This window comes from Oncorhynchus mykiss, chromosome 23, assembly GCF_057628025.1.
Source record: "Oncorhynchus mykiss isolate SJ-2025 chromosome 23, ASM5762802v1, whole genome shotgun sequence".
Classification (NCBI taxonomy): Eukaryota; Metazoa; Chordata; class Actinopteri; order Salmoniformes; family Salmonidae; genus Oncorhynchus; species Oncorhynchus mykiss.
The window spans coordinates 1,126,576-1,148,062 of record NC_143044.1 but is presented as its reverse complement, the minus strand read 5'-3'; the positions used below and the strand labels follow the sequence as shown (position 1 = coordinate 1,148,062).

General features: G+C 41.8%; 1 long non-coding RNA gene across 7 annotated transcripts in view; it reads right to left on the bottom strand.

Moving 5' to 3' along the window:
• The window catches only part of LOC149972456 (uncharacterized), an 80,411-nt gene that overhangs the window by 18,177 nt on the left and 40,747 nt on the right, over positions 1-21,487 (bottom strand). For 4 of the 7 annotated variants that reach the window (XR_016490857.1, XR_016490858.1, XR_016490854.1 and 1 more), the window contains 2 exons: positions 1,193-1,299; positions 691-763 (listed from right to left, as the gene is read on the bottom strand). The exons of 1 other annotated variant lie outside the window; for it this stretch is intronic. This is a non-coding gene — a long non-coding RNA (uncharacterized LOC149972456). Of the gene's footprint in view, positions 1-100; positions 120-690; positions 764-1,192; positions 1,300-21,487 lie in introns of all 7 variants that reach the window. 2 more of the 7 variants (XR_016490855.1, XR_016490856.1) reach the window with 1 other exon arrangement.

Sequence of the window (21,487 nt, the reverse complement as noted above, 5' to 3'; positions counted from 1 at the left end):
AGACATCAATGATTACATATTGTAACTATGCAATAGACTAGAAACATGATTGATTTGTAATTCATATATATACACTGAAAAAAAACTATGCATATCTTACCCCCTTCATCTGCATTAATCTGAGGACACAGGATAGTATTTCAATGAGATACTTAATTTCAACCAGTGGAGAATGGGAAACGCTTTATTGAAAGAAGTTCATTATCCAGGTGTTATAAATACATGAATGCATTATAATTATGATAATTGTAATATTATAAATACAATTTCAAGCTGTACTTCAATGCACACGTGGTGTGCATTATAAAACGAGGAAGAAAGACGAGGTGGTGAGAGAGTTGTAGAAGACAGAAAGGGAAAGAGATAAGAACAGCGGCAGACAGCATATGATTCATGAATTACAGTGCTACCCTAATATTCTCTCAGTTCATCACAATTGCGGTGTCTCCTAACCAGCCTTGGGCACCCAGTTGGCCCGAAGGTTATCTTAAGAGCGGCTGAGGTGGCGATATAGGGACTGGCTTCCTCTCTCTTCTTATTCTAACATGGTCAGGCATCTTAAATCAGGAGGTGAAATGCAAAACTGACCTTGGATCATTAACTCTGGGACTACTACATCTCTGTCTGCATTTCAATGTGAAGCATCTCTTTAACAATACTTCCTGTTGACCCGACCAAGTGACATCTCACCTATGATCATGCTGTGCCCTCTGTGTCAGCCAGTTCAGATGTGGGAGGGATTCACCAAAACAGCTGCTATATCCTAGAGGATTTAGGGAGAAGGGGGAGTGGGATGAAGTGAAGAAGAGACTGTTATTGTGTGTGTGGTCTCACCTGGTGTCCACACTAAGTGGCTACAGAGTACTTTATGCTGGAAAACAGACACATGAGGACAAAGTATAGAAGATAATGTCAATAGAAGATACTGTATGTGATGCAGACATCAATCAGAGTGTACTTGAAACATTTAAATATAGAGGGCTTTGTGTCTCAACACTTGGTTATTGCAAGGCTAACCTCCAGGGAAATCATGTCTTGGCAGCAACAGATAGTCCATTGAAAATGGCTGTGTTTATGTTGTGTAAATCTGAAAATTTTAAATCTGACACCTTAATTAATGCATGTGAGACAGGTTCCATGTATAACAAGACAGGCAGAGATGGAGAAAAAGATAACAGAACAGTTTCATTACCTCTGATTATGGACACTTTCTCCAGCAGTAAAGCTTCCACGGCCTGTTCCTCGGACAGTGAACATCTGGCAATATCTACATTTTCGACCCCTTGGTCAACGGGCTCTCTGAAAGTAAAGAAAACAGCTTATTTTTATAGATATGAAAACAAATACTGAGCTATGACCGTTCAATATAAAGCAGCAGATGTCATTTTTAGGATACGTCAATACAGCCCAGTGCTGCTAACCTGAGATGACATCTTCGTAGGTGTCCGCTTTGACTTCCCTTGTTTCGGAAAAAAAGTTGCTTTCAGAACAATGATTTTAGATTTATTTTTGCCTGCCAGCACGCGCACAAGCGAGTCACTCAGGAGCAGAATGATGAGGAGAGCTAATAGCTGAACAACCTTTACTAAAGAACAGTCTAATAGCCGAGCTAGGTGTGGAAAAAAAACTTCTATCACAGACCCTCCTATCACACATAGCATATCATTAAAGCAGTATGTACCGGTATGTTAGCTAGTGCTGCGCACATAGACAACAGCCACCCTCGAAGCATCGTTACCCATCGCGCCACAAAAACCGCAGCCCTTGCAGAGCAAGGGGAACAACTACTTCCAGGTCTCAGAGCGATTGACGTCACTGATTGAAATGCTATTAGCGCGCACCATGCTAACTAGCTAACCATTTCACACCGGTTACGCCCAACTTGAAAAAAATCTAAATGTACACATTGCGAGATATTTGGCGAAACAGACATGCCTATATTTCCCCGATAGGAAACAATGGGAAAACCGCAGAGTTCCAATATTATTTTTGTTGTCTACATTTCATTGTTTACAATTTAACTATAAAACAACGTGAACAGGTTTCATTGCCAACAATAGCGAAACAGGCATTGAGACGTTGAACAATAAGCTGGGAATAGAACGTTCGGAAGGCGAGTTGGTGCCACGTGGCTCAATAGAACTAATAGGAGCTGGCAGGGAGAAAAATGCACTAATATAAGGCCTGTTTTTTCACGATTACTTCCAAACAACAGCAAGCAGCTGGGAAATGTTGTCATATTATGAAACTGGGCTCCACGGTGGATGCAATGAGCTAGTTTTTATCAGAAAAGAACGCTGTTAAAAATGTAATGTGTCCAGGCTACTATCTGCACAGATTTCAGAGCACTCTCGTCTGAGTGTACCAGAGCGCAGAATAATTACTTTATGAGCGCTCAACACCCGTTGAATATGGCCGGTGTCAGTAAACATCGGGAAAAAAGCATAATTAAATTGTTTCCAGCAGCACATTTACAGTCACCAACGCTCTGGTTAACACGAAAACTGCCTTACCAGTTCTGCTAGGGTGAGTAAAATCGTCAGAGTGGTCTCATTTGTGAAAGTAGCTAGCCAACGTTAGCTTGGGTACTTGACTGCCGTTGTAAGGCCAGAACACTCAAATCAACCCTACTGCGCTCCGAGAGCGAAACGGTCTGAATTTTTCTCTGAATGGAAACACCATAATATTAATCAAATTAATTAAGCCAAATTCCTTAAAATCAATCTCATATACTATTTGTTTTACAAAAAAGTTTTTAAATTCCATGGTAATGCCAATACAGAATACTATCAAATGCTTCTCAAAGATGCCCTCTGTGGATATAGATTATTTTGTACCCGTTTCCTCCAGCATCTTCACAAGGTCCTTTGCTGTTGTTCTGGGATTGATTTGCACTTTTCGCATCAAAGTACGTTCATCTCTAGGAGACAGAACCCTTCTCCTTCCTGAGAGGTATGACAGCTGCGTGGTCCCATGGTGTTTATACTTGCGTACTATTGTTTGTACAGATGTGGTACCTTCAGGCATTTGGAAATTGCTCCCAAGGATGAACCAGACTTATGGATGTCCACAATTCTTGGCTGATTTCTTTACATTTTCCCATGATGTCAAGCAAAGAGGCACTGAGTTTGAAGGTAGGCCTTGAAATACATCCACAGGTACACCTCCAATTGACTCAAATGATGTCAATTAGCCTATCAGAAGCTTCTAAAGCCATGACATAATTGTCTGGATTTTCGAAGCTGTGTAAAGCCACAGTCAACTTAGTGTATGTAAACTTCTGACCCACTGGAATTGTGATACAGTGAATTATAAGTGAAATAATCTGTCTGTAAACAATTGTTGGAAAAATGACTTGTGTCATGCACAAAGTAGATGTCCTAACCGACTTGCCAAAACTGTAGTTTGTTTAACAAGAAATTTGTGGAGTGGTTGAAAAACTAGTTTTAATGGCTCCAACCTAAGTGTATGTAAACTTCCAACTTCAGCTGTACAATCAACATAGTCAAATGGCAGAGTTGTTAGTTTGGCACTGTTGATAAGCACATATTTGGACTAAGATATGTTTTTTTTTTTTTTTTTTTTTACTGATACAACGTAAACTCACGTAAACTCGTACATCGCCTTGGTCCGTACAATTGCCCTTATTTTAGCGCCCCAAAAACGCAATACTTCCAGATCAACTGTAATGTCAATACCATTGTAAAGCACAATTTCTTCCCTTTCCAACAGAATCAATTATATGACCTAAACGCTGCCCGTTTCTGCATAATTCAAGCAGGCAATGAGCCCCGTCGGGTCTTTTTAAAAATGGCGGGTGGGGAAGCGAAACTAATGCGTGATAGTGAGAAGGAGAGATTGCTTTTTTTCACTCGATCTGTCCAACTTATCACCTTATCGCCTCTAAACTATAAATAAAACACTATAAAGAGTTTATATAATGTGTCATTACATACCTATTTGAAGGTTTGTGTCGAATTTGAATCGGGTTTTTAGGGCAGTGCTAAAGTGATCTTAGAAGTCAACAGCGGCTTTGAGAATGATGATCGCATGCAATGATGACGAAAAATTAACTAGGTATCCCCCTTACCCACATCACTATCCATTTATTGTTTTTAAGGGATGATAGAAGTGCTACACCTGGTGGAGAGAGATTGTAAGACATAAATAGTTGCTTTATGCATGCTGTACGTTACGACATGACACGTCAAGATGTAACGGAGGGTCAGTTTTTTCAACTTTCTCCAATACTATAGAGCCATTACCATGTTGATCAATGCTTGAATCGAAACCTAGTTCACACCCACCATTTTGACGTCAACACAGTCGCTACAGTCCCATTAGTTTTCTTTGTAGCCTCGTTTGAATGTTGCGGTTGCGCACATTTGTACTGAATGGGGTGAGTTTACATTAGCTAGCTAGCTATGTTTTGTGGAAAAATGCATTTGAACGTGAGCTAGCTATCGTTAGCTAGCTTCTGTGTTGAGGTCAGCTGTTGTTATCTGGCTTTAGCTAGCTAGATAATGGCAAACATTATTTGTGTAACAAACCTTTCATAAAGGAATATAACTAGCTACCTTTCTCTGCCTGTTTGTTAGCTAACTAGCTTTCAGCTGACTGGTGTTAGCTACCTAGCTAGCTAGAGAGGCTAGCTGCTGGACTTTAGACAAGCAAGCTAATGTGAACTAACGTTAGCTAGCTTGATACCTAGCAAATCAAAATATCTGTTTCTTTTCTAAGATACATTTTTTACTCTAACTTCACACTCTGTATTTTTTGTGATTCTTCTTTGTTTTTGCTGTGGTTTTCTCATGATAATTTGTTTTATTATTAGCTTGAATTAAGTCATACATGAAGTGCTCAGTTGAGTGTGTTCATATTGACCTCAACACATCTAATGTCTAAGTTTGACACAGGGTATATTGTCTACAGAGAGAGTGTGTCGGACACGTGTGTGTGTGTGTGTGTGTGTGCGTGTGCGTGTGCGCGTGCGTGTGTGTGTGTGTGTGTGTGCGTGCGTGCATGGGTTCAAGCTATATAAATTACCTCAGGTTTCTGAGCCGTGATTCTGATAACTGATTCCCAGAACTGGTACGATCACAGCCTGAGGATTACCTGGGCAGTGAGTGTGTGTTTGTATTTGCCAGCTTACAGTCCCCAGTGCCCGGGTATTCCCCTAAACCCCTTGTAGCCAACAGTTGGGCTGATATGAACAGAGCATGTGTGTTTGTGTCTGGGACAATATTGAGACTTTCTGTGTAGAATTTACCCTTTGTCTCTCTCTAGTTTAAGGTCATTACACTGACTAATCACACTTGTTGTTGTTGTGAGTGTGCCCCTCTTTGGCTCCTGTAGTTCTCTCTGTTCTAAACATGTGGGCTTTGAGGACGTTGAGAAACAGAGGTAGTTAGAAATAGAGAGGGGTAGACAGAACGAGAGAGGAGAATGGAGAGGTATAAAGAGAGAGGGGTGTTTTCCAGTGGGAGTTGCTGTCTGTGTTTGTGTGATAAGAGGAGAGAGGAGAAAGCTGGTAGCTGCTAGGCTGTACTTCAGAGAGAGGGAGGGAGAGAGAGAGAGAAAGAGAGATGCATGAGAGTACTATGACTAGAGACGACACTTCAGAGGAAGGGGGGGGGCAGCCAGGAGTACTGACACTTCATAAGGAAAGAGAGAGATCAAGGCGAGAGAGACATTTACATTTTTGTAATTTAGCCAACGCTCTTATCCAGAGCAACTTACCGTTAGTGCGTTCATCTTAACATAGCTTGGTGGGCCAACCACATATCACAGTCACAGTAAAAAGAAAAATCATCAATAAAATAGCTATCAGCAAAGTCTGTGCTATTGACAGCTCCTGATTGGTGCAGTGGTCTAAGGCACTGCATCTCAGTGCTAGATGTGTTGCTACAGACCCTGGTTCAATCCCTGGTTGCATCATGGGTTGTATCACAACCGGCTGTGAGTGGGAGTCCCATAGGACGGCACACAATTGTCCGGTTTAGGGGAGGGTAGGCCGTCATTGTCAATAACATTTTGCTCTTAACTGACTTGCCTAGTTAAATTTTTTAAAACAAGGCGAGAAAGTGAAGAGACATAGAAAAGGAGAGGTGGAGTTGAGTGCACTTAAATAAGATGTACAGAGAGCTCCTTGAGAAAGCTCTAGTCTAGTAGGTGTTAAGGCTTGCTGGGAATTTAAGTATATAGCTGTGGAATTATAGTAGCACTGTAAGTGGTCCACTTAGTAGCAGTCCACTCTCCATTAGGACTGGACGGTATGGTAAAACACGATATACCGTTCTTCATTTACAGACCGGTGGTCTTTATTTACCATTTTGGATTTTGACTTTACCTTCTATAATGGTATTTTAATGTTATGCTACATTTAATAACTGACCAATTACAGTGCTATTCAGAGCCCTGTGATGAATGAGAATTACGTTGTTTTGGAATGAAAGGCGCCTCCACCAACCACGAAAAGAATGTCACTAACTGTAATTAAAATGGATCAGGCCTAGACCTAATATTAGCCAAATAGTTGAATCAGTATTATTTATTCCATATATTTCTGTATTTATTATATACACTACCGTTCAAAAGTTTGGGGTCACTTAGAAATGTCCTTGTTTTTGAAAGAAAGGCACATTTTTTGTCCATTTAAAATAACATAACATTTATCAGAAATACAGTGTAGACATTGGTAATGTTGTAAATGACTATTGTGGAGGAAACGGCTGATTTTTTAAATGGAATATCTGCATAGGCGTATAGAGGCCCATTATCAGCAACCATCACTCCTGCCGTACCAATGGCATGTTGTGTTAGCTAATTGAAGTTTCGAATTTTAAAAGGTTAATTGATCATTAGAAATCCCTTTTGCAACAATGTTGGCACAGTGGAAAACTGTTATGCCATTTAAATAAGCAATAAAACTGGCCTTCTTTAGACTAGTTGAGTATCTGGGGCATCAGCATTTGTGGGTTCGATTACAGGCTCAAAATGTCCAGAAACAAAGAACGTTCTTCTGAAACTCGTCAGTCTATTCTTGTTCTGAGAAATTAAGGCTATCCCATTCGAGAATTTGTCAAGAAACTGAAGATCTCGTACAACGCTGTGTACTACTCCCTTCACAGAACTGGCTCTAACCAGAATAGAAAGAGGAGTGGGAGGCCCCGATGCACAACTGAGCAATAGGACAAGTACATTAGAGTGTCTAGTTCGAGAAACAGACGCCTCAAAGTCCTCAACTGGCAGCTTCATTAAATAGTACCCGCAAAACACCAGTTTCAATGTCAACAGTGAAGAGGCGACTCCAGGATGCTGGCCTTCTAGGCAGAGTTGCAAAGAAAAAGCCATATCTCAGTCAGACTGGCCAATTAAAAGAAAATATTAAGATGGGCAAAAGAACACAGACACTGGACAAAGGAACTCTAAACGGCAGTGTAAGTACAAATCTGTCAATACATGCGTTCATTATTAGGCTACTTAACATCTTTGTCATATTAGTCCATGCTGCACATTGACCCCTAATTTCTCACACACATACATACACACACAAACACTCACAGCTACAAACACACACACACACACACACACACCGTTGTCCAAACAATGTGACTGAGGGGTGGGGGCGGAGTAAGCACTCTCCTGCTCCAGAAAGATTCCTACATACACACACACTGGTAGATCTCAGTGTCTGATATTCACACATATGCACGCACTCACACAAACATCTATATCTGGAACGAAAGAAGTACAAGCCGCTCAACAAACGTGATTCGAGGTGTTACATAAAAACAACTGTGCACGCATTACTTTAAGTCGCTAAATGGTTTTTCTATTTTTTCTATTTACAGTAGGAATGGACAAGTAAATATATTCCTAGGAGACAATCAGGTAGACTCTATTTAGAAGGCCCTTACTAATGCGAGGGGGTGTGGTAATCTATGCACAGAGGAGAACAGAGTGAGTGGTACTGTGGCCAATAGTAGAAAACCTTAGAAACAGGGAGAGATGGAGAGATAATTGGAGAATATGTGTGTGTCATATTAAATATTTCAGAGTGGTGTGAATACCACTGGTTCCCCAGTGAGGTGATCCGAGTGATTCCCAAACACATCAAAACCTTCTGAGCCACCTCAATCTGTACCCTGATCCTCGTCTCTCCTCCAGAGCCAAAATGCTCCAAACCCTCCGACATAGCTGCACACTAGCTGTATCTGGTTTGTGTAAGCCCTGGTGTGGTTCCACATGCTCACACGAATGCACGCACACGGTATACAAGAAGTTAAGGGAGAGTGGGGGGAGAGAACACAGCCAAATGAGAGAGCAAGAAAGAGAATCAAGCAGACAGAAGTTCTCTTCTAATCTTGTTCACACTAGTAATCTATAGTCTAGTATAACTGCTGCTGCGTGAGTGCATTTGTGTGTGGATGACTTTCTCTTTTCCCTTATAAAGAGCGACTGCCCCTAAAAAGCAATTAATCCCTTTGAAAATGGCCTATGTGACATCGATATGAGTCCGAAACATTTATTCTAGTGAAAAAATTTACCACACAGTGTAAATAGGATCATTTTGTCTCGTCTAAAATAGAGTTTGGAACCTCAGTGTGTCACAACGAGTAAATAAACGTTGGGTTTGGATTACAACCCATCAACAAATCATGTCCCGTTTTGCCAAGCTCCATTTGCAAATCGTTTCCCTTTATCGAATAGAACTCCTATGTTTTATCGCCCCCAACGCTTTCAAAGGATCAAGGGACCTATACGGATTGACCATGCCTCCACAACCAAAGTTCTATTGTTTGCATGCCCTGCGAAATAAATCAGTATGCGAAATAGGTGCTTGGAGTTTGTCTGCACCAGTAATGCTAGCTTGGTGTGCAACGACCAGTGGTGGTGATTATAACCAGAGATATTGGACTATAATGACCTCTATTGTATAGTTTAGCTAACGACATTAGATAATGTTATTGCTGGTTATGTTGGTAGCTATCTTGTGATAAAGCAAGGCAGCCTAGCTAAAGTTTTAGCTAACATTACCTACTAGCTAGCTAGCTACTTCATTACAACTTAGTTAGGTCTTTAGCTCATGCAAGTTTATTGTTTATTGTCTAGATACTGCTGGTTATGTAACGTAATTATCTGATAATGCTTGCAAGGCAGGCTAGCTGGTCACAGGCTAACTAATGTTAGATAAATAGCTAACGTTGGACTTGGAAGTTAGTTCATAGCTCATACAAGTGTATTCTGTATTGTCTAGGGCAAAACTAAATAATGAGTCTGAGTTGTACAGTGGACTAAGATCAACAAACCATAACGGCTTCAATGGCCTTAATCTAATCTAATCTGGAGCTAATGTACAGTCATCTGCTAAGCATAGATTTTGGGTTTCCATTAGTTACAACAGCCACAAAGTCAAAATTGGCTATTGTAAACATTTAAAGTACCAGTCAAAAGTTTGGACACACCTACTCATTCAAGGGTTTTTCTTTATTTTTACCATTTCTACATTGTAGAATAATAGTGAAAACATAAACTATGAAGTAACACATATGGAATCATGTTTAACACATCAAAATATATTTGAGATTCTTCAAAGTAGCCACCCTTCTCCATGATGACAGCTTTGCACACTCTTGGCATTCTCTCAACCAGCTTCATGAGGTAGTCATCTGGAATGCATTTCAATTAACAGGTGTGCCTTGTTAAAAGTTCATTTGTGGAATTTATTTCATTCTTAATGCATTTGAGCCAATCAGTTGTGTTTTGACAAGGTAGGGGTGGTATACAGAAGATAGCCCTATTTGGTAAAAGACCAAGTCCATATTATGGCAAGAACCGCTCAAATAAGACATTTTAAGACATGGTCAGTCAATCCGGAAAATGTCAAGAACTTCAAGTGCTGTTGCAAAAAATATCAACCATCAGGTGCTATGATGAAACTAGGACTCATGAGGACCGCCACAGGAAAGGAAGACCCAGAGTTACCTCTGCTGCAGAGGATAAGTTCATTAGAGTTACCAGCCTCAGAAATTGCAGCCCAAATAAATGCTTCACAGAGTTCAAGTAACAGACACATCTCAACATCAACTGTTCAGAGGAGACGGTGTGAATCAGGCCTTCATGGTCGAATTTCTGCAAAGAAACCACTACTAAAGGACACCAATAAGAGAGACTTGCTTGGGCCAAGAAACACGAGCAATGGACATTAGACCGGTGGAAATATGTCCTTTTGGTCTTATGAGTCCAAATTTGAGTTTTTTGGTTCCAACTGCTGGGTTTTTGTGAAACGCAGAGTAGGTGAACGGATGATCTCCGCATGTGTGGTTCCCACAGTGAAGCATGGAAGAGCAGGTGTGATGGTGTGGGGGTGCTTTGCTGATGACACTGTCTGTGATTTATTTAGAATTCAAAGTACACTTAACCAGCATGGCTACCACATCATTATGCCATCCCATCTGGTTTGTGCTTAGTGGGACTATCATTTGTTTTTCAACAGGACAATGACGCAACACACCTCCAGGCTGTGTAAGGGCTCAACCCAATTGAGATGGTTTGGGATGAGTTGGACGGCAGAGTGAAGGAAAAGCATCCAACAAGTGCTCAGTATATGTGGGATCTCCTTCAAGACTGTTGGAAATTAATTCCAAGAGAAGCTGGTTGAGAGAATGCCAAGCGTGTGCAAAGCTGTCACCAAGGCAAAGGGTGGCTACTTTGAAGAATCTAAAATATATTTTGTTTTGTTTAAAACTGTTTGGTTACTACATGATTCCATAAGTGTTATTTCATAGTTTTGATGTCTGTTTTACAATGTACAAAATGGTAAATAAATAAAAACTAGAATGAGTAGCTGTGTTCAAACTTTTGATTGGTACAGTATGAAAACAAAAATGTGATTTTTTGACCTAAATTAAGGTTAGCAGTGTGGTTAAGGGTAGGTTTAAAATAAGATTTTAATAAGACTTTAGGAATAGAAAGGCTTTATGACTTTGTGGCTGTGGTAATTAGTGACGACCTTGAATTAGCTTGACCCTGCCATAATGACAAATATGGCTTCATCAACAACGGTAATGTGTGTTATGTGGAAAGTTGTATGAAAAAATACCCTGTTTGATAAACTAGTCGGTTAATTACCCAGCAAAGCAGATACAAGTAGTAGTCATTTTGGTTGTGAAGTGCATTATAAAAAAGCTTTGTCCTTTCTACATAACAAAATGTAATTTACCACTTGGCTGTCTATTCCCCTCGCTGTGAGCATTCGTATAAATGGAACAGGGAGGGCACTTGAATCAGGATGATGACGTTTGACCGAAACAGTTTTGAGATTTGTCCCAAATCACCTACATAACTAGCCTGATCTATGGGTTTACCATTCTATTTAACTTCACATATCATGATATATGAAGTGAAATAGAAAGGTGAATGCAGCGATCAGGTTGGTTCCACCATGCTAATCATAACCACCATTGATAATGTAATCATTGCTCTGTGTGTGTGTTTGTGTGACCGACCAGTAACTTTGAGGGGCAAGGAGCTGATCAATGCTGCCTTGCCAATCAGTGGGGCTCTGGCAAAGACCTCACCTCCAGTTTCACCTCTTGCCTGCTCACCAACGGTCGTCAATGGGGAGACCCAAATTAGGTAGATTTAGTCTGACCTGTTCAAACTTCAACGTAGTGTATGTTTGTTTGTCAAATATCACCTTTCCTAACTGCCATTGGTAATAGAACAGTGACTGTGTATGTGTTCACAGATGCATCTATTGAGCCAGCACTTGGAGACTTGCAAGATGATGTGATGGAGTCCTGACTGACAGGCAGGCTTGATACGGACGTCTCTGAGTGGAGGGAGACCTGGCACTCGGCATAACATTTTTACTAGACACAACTTTTACTTGTATTGTCTTTTTTACTATTGAATTGAATTGGTATCTGTCAATATGGGGAGGGAGAATCCCTGTGTATTCTGCACCAGGATCAGGGAACTCTTGTTGTATACAGGACACCACACAAGAAAGTACAGAATGACCACTCTGTTTGTCAATGTAGCCCCATTACCAGCAGACAAAATGCAGATAGGCACAGTATCTGTATCGGCTGTGAATGACAATGAAAGGTGCACATTGTTATATTAGTATATCAGTATCTATGGTATGATGTCAAGTTTGGCTTCTGTCATGGCCACCTGCATTTCTAGAAGATCAAGGCAAAAACCAAGGCCAAATCAGCAGGTGCAGTTCCTTTTTAAACGCTGGCCTTCATAGGCTGAAGGGAATTTAACATAGAACAGCAGGTCGAATAAAAAGTATGTCTTTACTCTTGTTTTGTGAAAATGACAATAGTTCAATATTTTTGCACTTCCTCTTTGTGGTCCAACACTGATGATGAGATGTAACTCCACCTGGCTCCACCTTGGTTAGGCTGCCCTCTGTTGGTATCAATTGGACTGTACACGACATTCACCAGTGCTGAATTCCAAATCAACCCCTGGCCAAGACCCTTGTTCCTAGTCATTCCTGTATATTTGAGAGGATTGGATGGGAGTGTACAAAACGGCAACTTTTTCACCCAGCTATTCAAAAGGCAAGATGAAGATATTACCATATTGTTTATATCTATCCAATTAATCCAATCTACAGGAATGCCCAATTAGCAGACACTTATTCAAAGCAAAGCGATTTACAGTACAGGAGCAAGTTCAAAGTATGTATGTGTACTTGATCCTTGTGAGAATTAAACCATGACCTTGGCATTGTGTTCTTACCAACTGAGCCACACATCATTTGTGAAACCTTTGCCTTAAAATCATATTTTCTTTATTCAGATGGAGCAGACTGAATAGTAGAAATGAACTGAGGTTATGGTGGTGTGGCTAAACTGTAATACTAAATCTGAACCACCGCATGTCACCATAGTCTTAGTTTAGTGCAATCAGAGTCATACACATCAGCTACACGTTGTGCTGGGTTCATTTCCAGTCCTTCACTAACACACCAAATTACACCAACCAGTTTCTCATCAGGACTGTGATGAGTTGCATCAAGTGTGTTAGTGTAGGGCTGGAACAAAAGCATACACACTGTAGCTACTTGGGACCAGGCTTGGTCCCCTAAATATAAGTATATTGTTATTATTATTTATTTTTTCAATTTCACCTTGATTTAACCAGGCAGCAGAGATTTAATATCTGTTTCAGATGGTTTCTCTCACTCCCACTGTCTCCGCTCTTCTCACTCCCTCTCTCTTTCTCCTGTTCCCCTTCCTCTGTCTCTCACTTCAAACCTCCTCTCGTGTTGCTGTACTCCTGTCCCCCTGACCTGCTCAAGTCCTGGATTAAAATCTACAGATTCCAACCCGTTTTTTTGTTTGTATCAGGCCTTAAAAGTAGACTCAGCGATATGAGATATACAGTAAATTACTATTAGCAAATAGAAACAAACAAAGAAAGTGCAAAGTGAGAGAATTTCCTCAGCAGTAGTTGTCATGCAGCAATCACATTAGAGAAGTGTGAAGCGATGTGTATTTGCACAGATGCTCTTTGTGGGTGCCTCATAATATCTTTGGTTCACACTGTTGCTTGTGGTCACATCCAGTGGTGTGGTGGAGGGTTAATGCATGTAGCCTAAACAGTGTTTACACAAAAAAATTGACATCTGTTGGCAAACAGAAGATAGCCCTATTTGGTAAAAGACCAAGTTCATATTATGTCAAGAACAGCTCAACTAAGTAAAGAGAAATGTCAGTCCATCATTACTTTAAGACACGAAGGTCAGTCAATCTGGAAAATGTCAAGAACTTTTAAAGTTTCTTCAAGTGCAGTCACAAAAACCATCAAGCGCTATGAGGAAACTAGGACTCATGAGGACCGCGACAGGAAAGAAAGACCCAGAGTTACCTCTGCTGCAGAGGATAAGTTCATTAGAGTTACCAGCCTTGTTTAACTTGGGTCAAACATTTTGTGTAGCCTTCCACAAGCTTCCCACAATACGTTGGGTGAATTTTGGCCCATTCCTCCTGACAGAGCTGGTGTAACTAAGTCAGTTGAGTATGCCTCATTGCTAGCACATGCTTTTTCAGTTCTGCCCACAGATTGTCTATAGGATTTCAGGGCTTTCTGATGGCCCCTCCAATACCTAGACTTTGTTGTCCTTATGCCATTTTCCCACAACTTTGGAAGTATGGTTGGGGTCTTTATTCGTTGGAAGACCCATTTGCGACCAAGCTTTAACTTCTGACTGATGTCTTGAAATTTTGCTTCAATATATCCACATAATTGTCCTTCCTCATGATGCCATCTATTTTGTGGGATGGTATTCTTCAGGCTTGCAAGCTTCCCCCTTTTCCCCCCAAACATAACAATGGTCATTATGGCCAAACCGTTCTATTTTTATTTCATCAGACCAGAGGACATTTCTCCAAAAAGTACAATCTTTGTCCCCATGTGCAGTTGCAAACCTTAGTCTAGATTTTTTTATGGAGGTTTTGGAGCAGTGGCTTCTTCCTTGCTGAGCGGCTTTTCAGGTTATGTCGATATTAGGACTCTTTTTTACTGTGGACATAGATACCTTTGTACCTGATTCATCCAGCATTTTCACAGGGTCCTTTGCTGTTGTTCTGGGATTGATTTGCACTTTTCGAACCAAAGTACGTTCATCTGTACGAGACAGAACTCGTCTCCTTCCTCAGCGGTATGACTTCTGCGTGTTTCCATGGTGTTTATACTTGCGTACTATTATTTGTACAGATGAACGTGGTACCTTCAGGCGTTTGGAAATTGCTCCCAATGATGAACCAGACTTGCCTGGGTCTACAATTAGTTTTCTGAGGTCTTGGCTGATTTCCCATGATGCCACGCAAAGAGGCACTGAGTTTGAAGGTAGGCCTTGAAATACATTCACAGGTACACCTCCAATTGACTCATGGTGTTAATTAGCCTATCAGAAGCTTCTAAAGCCATTACATAATTTTCTGGAATTGTCCATGCTATTTAAAGGCACAGTCAACTTCGTGTATGTAAACTTCTGACCCACTAGAATTGTGATACAGTGAATTATAAGTGAAATAATCTGTCTGTAAACAATTGTTGGAAAAATTACTTGCGTCATGCACAAAGTAGATGTCCTAAACGACTTGCCAAAACTATCGTGTGTTAGCAAGAAATTTGTGGAGTGGTTGAAAAATGTTTTTTTTTTAAATGTTTTTTTTTAAATGTTTCATCAATCTACAGACAATAACCCATAACGACAAAGCAAAAACACTTTATTTTTATTTTTATAATAATAATTGAAATATCACATTTACATGTATTCAGACTCTTTACTTAGTACTTTGATGAAGCACCTTTGAGGCTGGAGTCTTCTTGGGTATGGCGCTACAAGCATGGCACACCTGTATTTGGGGAGTCTCTCCCATTCTTCTCTGTAGATCCTCTGTAGACTTGGCCCGAAGCCACTCCTGCGTTGTCTTGGCTGTGTGCTTAGGGTCGTTCTCCTGTTGGAAGGTGAACCTTCGCCCCAGTCTGAGGTCCTGAGCGCTCTGGAGCAGGCTTTCATCAAGGATCTCTCTGTACTTTGCTCCGTTCATCATTGCCTCAATCCTGACTAGTCTCCCAGTCACTGCTGCTTTAAAACATCCCCACAGCATGATGCTGCCACCACAGTGCTTCACCGTAGGGATGGTGCCAGGTTTCCTCCAAACATGACCCTTGGCATTTGGGGCAAAGAGTTCAATCTTGGTTTCATCAGACCTGAGAATCATGTTTCTCATGGTCATAGAGTCATTTGGGTGCTTTTTGGCATTCTCCAAGCGGCTTCTGTCTGGCCCCTCTACCTGAAAGGCCAGATTTGTTGAATGCTACAGAGATGATTGTCCTTCTGTAAGGTTCTCCCATCTCCACAGAGGAACCTGATGTCAAAGTGACCATCAGGTTCTTGGTCACCTCCCTGACCAAGGCCCTTCTTTCCCGATTGCTCAGTTCTAGGAAGAGTCTTGGTGGTTCCAAACTTCTTCCATTTAAGAATGATGGAGGCCACTGTGTTCTTGGGGACGTTCAATGCTGCAGAAATGTCTTGGTTCGCTTCCCCAGATCTGTGCCTCGACACAATCCTGTCTCGGAGCTCTGACATGCACTGTCAACTGTGGGACATTATATAAATAGGTGTGTGCTTTTCCAAATAATGTCCAATCAATTGAATTTACCGCAGGGGAACTCCAATGAAATTGTAGAAACATCTACATCTAAGGATGATCAATGGTAAATGGATGCACGTGAAATCAATTGCGAGCCTCATAGCAAAGGTTCTGAACATTTATGTAAATAAGGTATTTATGTTTTTTATGTTTTATAAATTTGCAAACAATTCTAAAAACCTTTATTCACTTTGTCATTATGGGGTATTGTGTGAAGATCGATGAGAAAGAAAAATGTTTAATCCATTTTAGAATAAGGCTGTAACGTAACAAAATGTGGAAAAAGGGAATCAGTCTGAATACTTTCCGAATGCACTGTATGTCTATAACCTAGCAAGCAACATTAGATGAATAATTAAATGAAAGCCTTAATTGGAAAATAGTTAGCTAGCTTGCTGGCTATAGCTTGCTTAAACGTTGTCGCTTGTGTCACTCACTCCATTTCGGGCCGAGCAGTCTGTCCCGACTGTAAAACTCATGTTTAGGTTATTCAAACCTGATCTGTTATTGATCTCAACTAGCTGTCTCAGGTCTTTGAATTGCACACATAGTGGTGATGTTGTTTTATCAACAATATACTGTATCTGATTTATGCTGATGAAGAGTCCCACTGCTTCTATCTAGTCTAGAAATAGCTGTTGCTATATATGTGTATGCTGTACATGACATGCGTGACACTTTAGAAAAGTTCCTCTTTGAAGTTTATTTCAAATAAATTACAGAGATTAAAATGTGCCTCGTCAATATTTGCTTATATTTGTACTTAACACTCAATTCCATGCCTGGCTGGCTATCCAACCAACGAATGTCCAGGGCTCTGCTTACCTCAGCTACCCATGACAGAGAGACATGACAGATCTGCCTGTGTGTCTCAACCTCTTCAACCTCTAGATGGGAGATGGCATCACTCTGGTTGCACTCTGTTTTGTGTCCTTTACTCTGAATTGTGCACTCGATCACTCCCACTCATAACACGATACGTTCGTAATCAGCCCTGGTTAGACCTGGCACTTTTTATCCTTTCAGTTTCTGAACCCTGTCCCTGACCCCTAACCTCTATACGACCCCATAACTATATGGTGTTTGCGTTCAAGTAAAAGCTTTACTACCAAAGATGAAAGTGTGGGTGTGTGTGGGTGTGCCTGTGTGCCTGTGTGCATGCTTGTCCAACATTAGTCAGCATAGTTCTCTGACACAAGCACTTCCACCTGGTGCCTCCCTCTTTCCATCTCTCTGTTTCTCTCTCTCGCTCCCTCCATCATGTTCACATTGAAATGAGTGTTGAGTGTGTCATACCAGCTGGTGCTTTTGCATGCCACGTGAATAGGTTGTATGTATGTGCATGTGTGTCATATCACAGATGTTCACTGGCTCCTCATCTCATGCACAAGGTGATTTATTCTACTTTCTAAACATATTTTTATTACATTTTCTGCTCTCTTCCCTTTTCTGTGCATGCAATTCAGTTCTCTTCTGCTATATCTTATTCTGTCTTTCTCTTTCTCTCTCTCTGACACTTACCCTCACCCCCTCCTCTCTCTGTTTTCTCTGCCATCAGTGAGTAATCAAGCCCTGTGATGAGTAAAGGAATGAATAAACTGTTCAAAGTAGGACAGATTTGACTCAGTTTATCAGAAGAGCAGATTGTTTGCATTCGTTTGTGACTGTGTGCTGTGGAGACAGACCAGGGTTGGAATTTAAGGAAAAGATGACATCACTCACTCACAATTATGGATGTGGTAAATATATCAAAGGAAGTCGACCAAAGCAATGGAAATGCCATGGCAACACCAATCACGCTTTCCCGTCGGGAAAGATTCAGAATATTGCCCCCCCATAGATTAACTACCAGTTTAAACGAACGGCAGTTAGCATATACTGTAGCAGACATTTTTTCTAACCTGAAAATTATTTTCTAAGGATTATGCATCAAAAACAGCTAAATATATCCATAGCCAGATATGAGTAACCACTTTGTGGATAATTTAGAACATAAATCATGATGAACTTGACCGCAAAACGCTACAGAGAGTGGTGCGGATGGCCCAATACATTACTTAGGCCGAGCTCCCTGCCATCCAGGACCTCAATAGCAGGCAGTTGTCAAAGGAAGGCCCGAAAAACGCAATGCAAATAGTCCGGGTAGCCATTTGATGACCTGTTTTCAGGAGTCTTATGGCTTGGCAGTAAGAACTGTTGAGAAGCTTTTTTGTCCTAGACTTGGCACTCCAGTACCGCTTGCCATGCGGTAGTAGAGAGAACAGTCTATGACTGGTGTGGCTGGGGTCTTTGACAATTTTTAGGGCCTTCCTCTGACACCGCCTGGTGTAGAGGTCCTGGATGGCTGGCAGCTTAGCCCCAGTGATGTACTGGTCCGTACGCACTACCCTCTGTAGTGCCTTGCGGTCAGAGGCCGAGCAATTGCCGTACTGGGCAGTGATGCAACCAGTGTTGCTCTCGATGTTGCAGCTATAAAACCTTTTGAGGATCTCAGGACCCATGCCAAATCTTTTTAGTTTCCTGAAGTGGAATAGGCTTTGTCGTGCCCTCTTCACGACTGTCTTGGTGTGTTTGGACCATTCTAGTTTGTTGTTGATGTGGACACCGAGGAACTTGAAGCTCTCAACCTGCTCCACTACTGCCCCGTCGATGAGAATGGGGGCGTGCTCGGTCCTCCTTTTCCTGTAGTTCACAATCATCTCCTTAGTCTTGGTTACGTTGAGGGATTTAGGTTGTTATTCTGGCACGACACGGCAGGGTCTCTGACCTCATCCCTATAGGCTGTCTTGTCGTTGTTGGTGATCAGGCCTACCACTGTTGTGTCGTCTGCAAACTTAATGATGGTGTTGGAGTCGTGCCTGGCCATGCAGTCGTGGTTGAACAGGGAGTACAGGAGGGGACTGAGCACGGACCCTTGTGGAGCTCCCGTGTTGAGGATCAGCGTGACAGATGTGTTGCTACCTACCCTCATCACCTGGGGCGGCACGTCAAGAAGTCCAGGATCCAATTGCAGAGGAAGGTGTTTAGTCCCAGGATCCTTAGCTTAGTGATGAGCTTTGAGGGTACTATGGTGTTGAACGCTGAGCTGTAGTCAATGATAAGCATTCTCACATAAGTGTTCCTTTTGTCCAGGTGGGAAAGGGCAGTGTGGAGTGCAATATAGATTGCGTCATCTGTGGATCTGTTTGGGCAGTATCCAAATTGGAGTGGGTCTAGGATTTCCGGGATAATGGTGTTGATGTGAACCATTCCAACCTTCCAAAGCACTTCATGGTTAGGGACGTGAGTGAAAGGGGTCTGTAATCATTTAGGCAGGTTGCCTTTGTGTTCTTGGGCACAATCAGCAGATAATTATTTGGTAGCATTGCCTTTAAATTGTTTAACTTGGGTCAAACATTTCGGGTAGCCTTCCACGAGTTTCTCACAATAAGTTGGATAAATTTTGACCCATTCCTCATGACAGAGCAGGTGTGACAGAGCCAGGTTTGTAGGCCTCCTTGCTCGCAAACGCTTTTTCAGTTTTGCCCACAAACTTTCTATAGGATTGAGGCTATATGGCTTTGTGATGGCCACTCCAATACCCTGACTGTATGCTTGGGGTCATTGTCCATTTGGAAGACCCATTTGCGACCAAATTGTAACTTCCTGACTGATGGCTTGAGATGTTGCTTCAATATATCCACATAATTTTCCTGCTTCATGATGCCATCTATTTTGTGAAGTGCACCAGTCCCTCCTACAGCAAGGCACCCCCATAACATGATGCCGCCACCCTCGCACCACCCTTGCAAGCCTCCACTTTTTTCCTCCAAACATAACGATGGTCATTATGGCCAAACAGTTCTATTTTTCTTTCATCAGACCAGAGGACATTTCTCAAAAAAGTATGAACTTTGTCCCCATGTGCAGTTGCAAACCGTAGTCAGGCTTTTTTTTATGGCGGTTTTGGAGCAGTGGCTTCAGCCGTTCAGGTTATGTCGATATAGGACTCGTTTTACTGTGGATATAGATACTTTTGTACCTGTTTTCTCCAGCATCTTCACAAGGTCCTTTTATTTTTTTTATTTAGTTCACCTTTATTTAACCAGGGTGGCTAGTTGAGAACAAGTTCTCATTTGCAACTGCGACCTGGCCAAGATAAAGCATAGCAGTGTGAACAGACACCAACACAGAGTTACACATGGAGTAAACAATAAACAAGTCAATAACATAGTAGGAAAAAAAATAATCTACAGTATATGTATTTTGCTAAAAATGTGGAGCTCAAAACAGTTGGGGCTCTGCCCCTTCTGCCCTGAATGACAGGTCGCCACAGATCCTGACTAGTCTCTCAGTACCTGCCTCTGAAAAACATCCCCACAGCATGATGCAGTGATTACAGCCTCGATTCTAATTGGGTATGACGATACAAGCTTGGCACACCTGTATTTGGGGAGTTTCTCCCATTCTTCTCTGCAGATCCTCTGAAGCTCTGTCAGGTTGGATGGTGAGCGTCGCTGCTCAGCTATTTTCAGGTTTCTTCAGAGATGTTAGATCGTGTTCAAGTCTGGGCTCTGGCTAGGCCACACTTGTCCCGAAGCCACTCCTGCGTTGTCTTGGCTGTGGGCTTAGGGTCGTTGTCCAGTTTAAAGGTGTACCTTTGCCCTAGACCTACGTCATGAGCGTTCCGGAGCAGATTTTCATCAACAATCTCTTTGTACTTTGCTCCGTTCATCTTCCCTCAATCCTGACTTGTGTCCCAGTCCCTGCAGCATGATGTTGCCACCACCATGCTTCACCGTAGGGATGGTGCCAGATTTCCTCCAGACGTGATACTTGGCATTCAGGCCAAATAGTTCAATCTTAGTTTCATCAGACCAGAGAATCTTGTGCCTCATGGTCTGAGACCTTTAGATACCTTTTGGCAAATTCCAAGCGGGCAGTCATATGCCTTGTACTGTGGAGTGGCTTCTGTCTGGCCACTCCACCATAAAGGCCTGATTGGTGGAGTGCTGCAGAGAAGGTTGTCCTTCTGTAAGGTTCTCCCATCTCCATAAAGGAACTCTGAGCTCTGTCAGAGTGACCCTTGGGTTCTTGGTCACCTCCTTGACCAAGGCCCTTCTCCTCCGATTGCTCAGTTTGGCCCAGCAACCAGCTCTAGGAAGAGTCTTGGTGGTTCCAAACTTCTTCCATTTAAGAATGATGGAGGCCACTGTGTTTTTGGGGACCTTCAATGCTGCAGAAAAGTTTTGGTACCTTTCCCCAGGTCTGTGCCTCGACACAATCAAGCCTAAACAATCCTGTCTCGGTTTGGTTTTTGC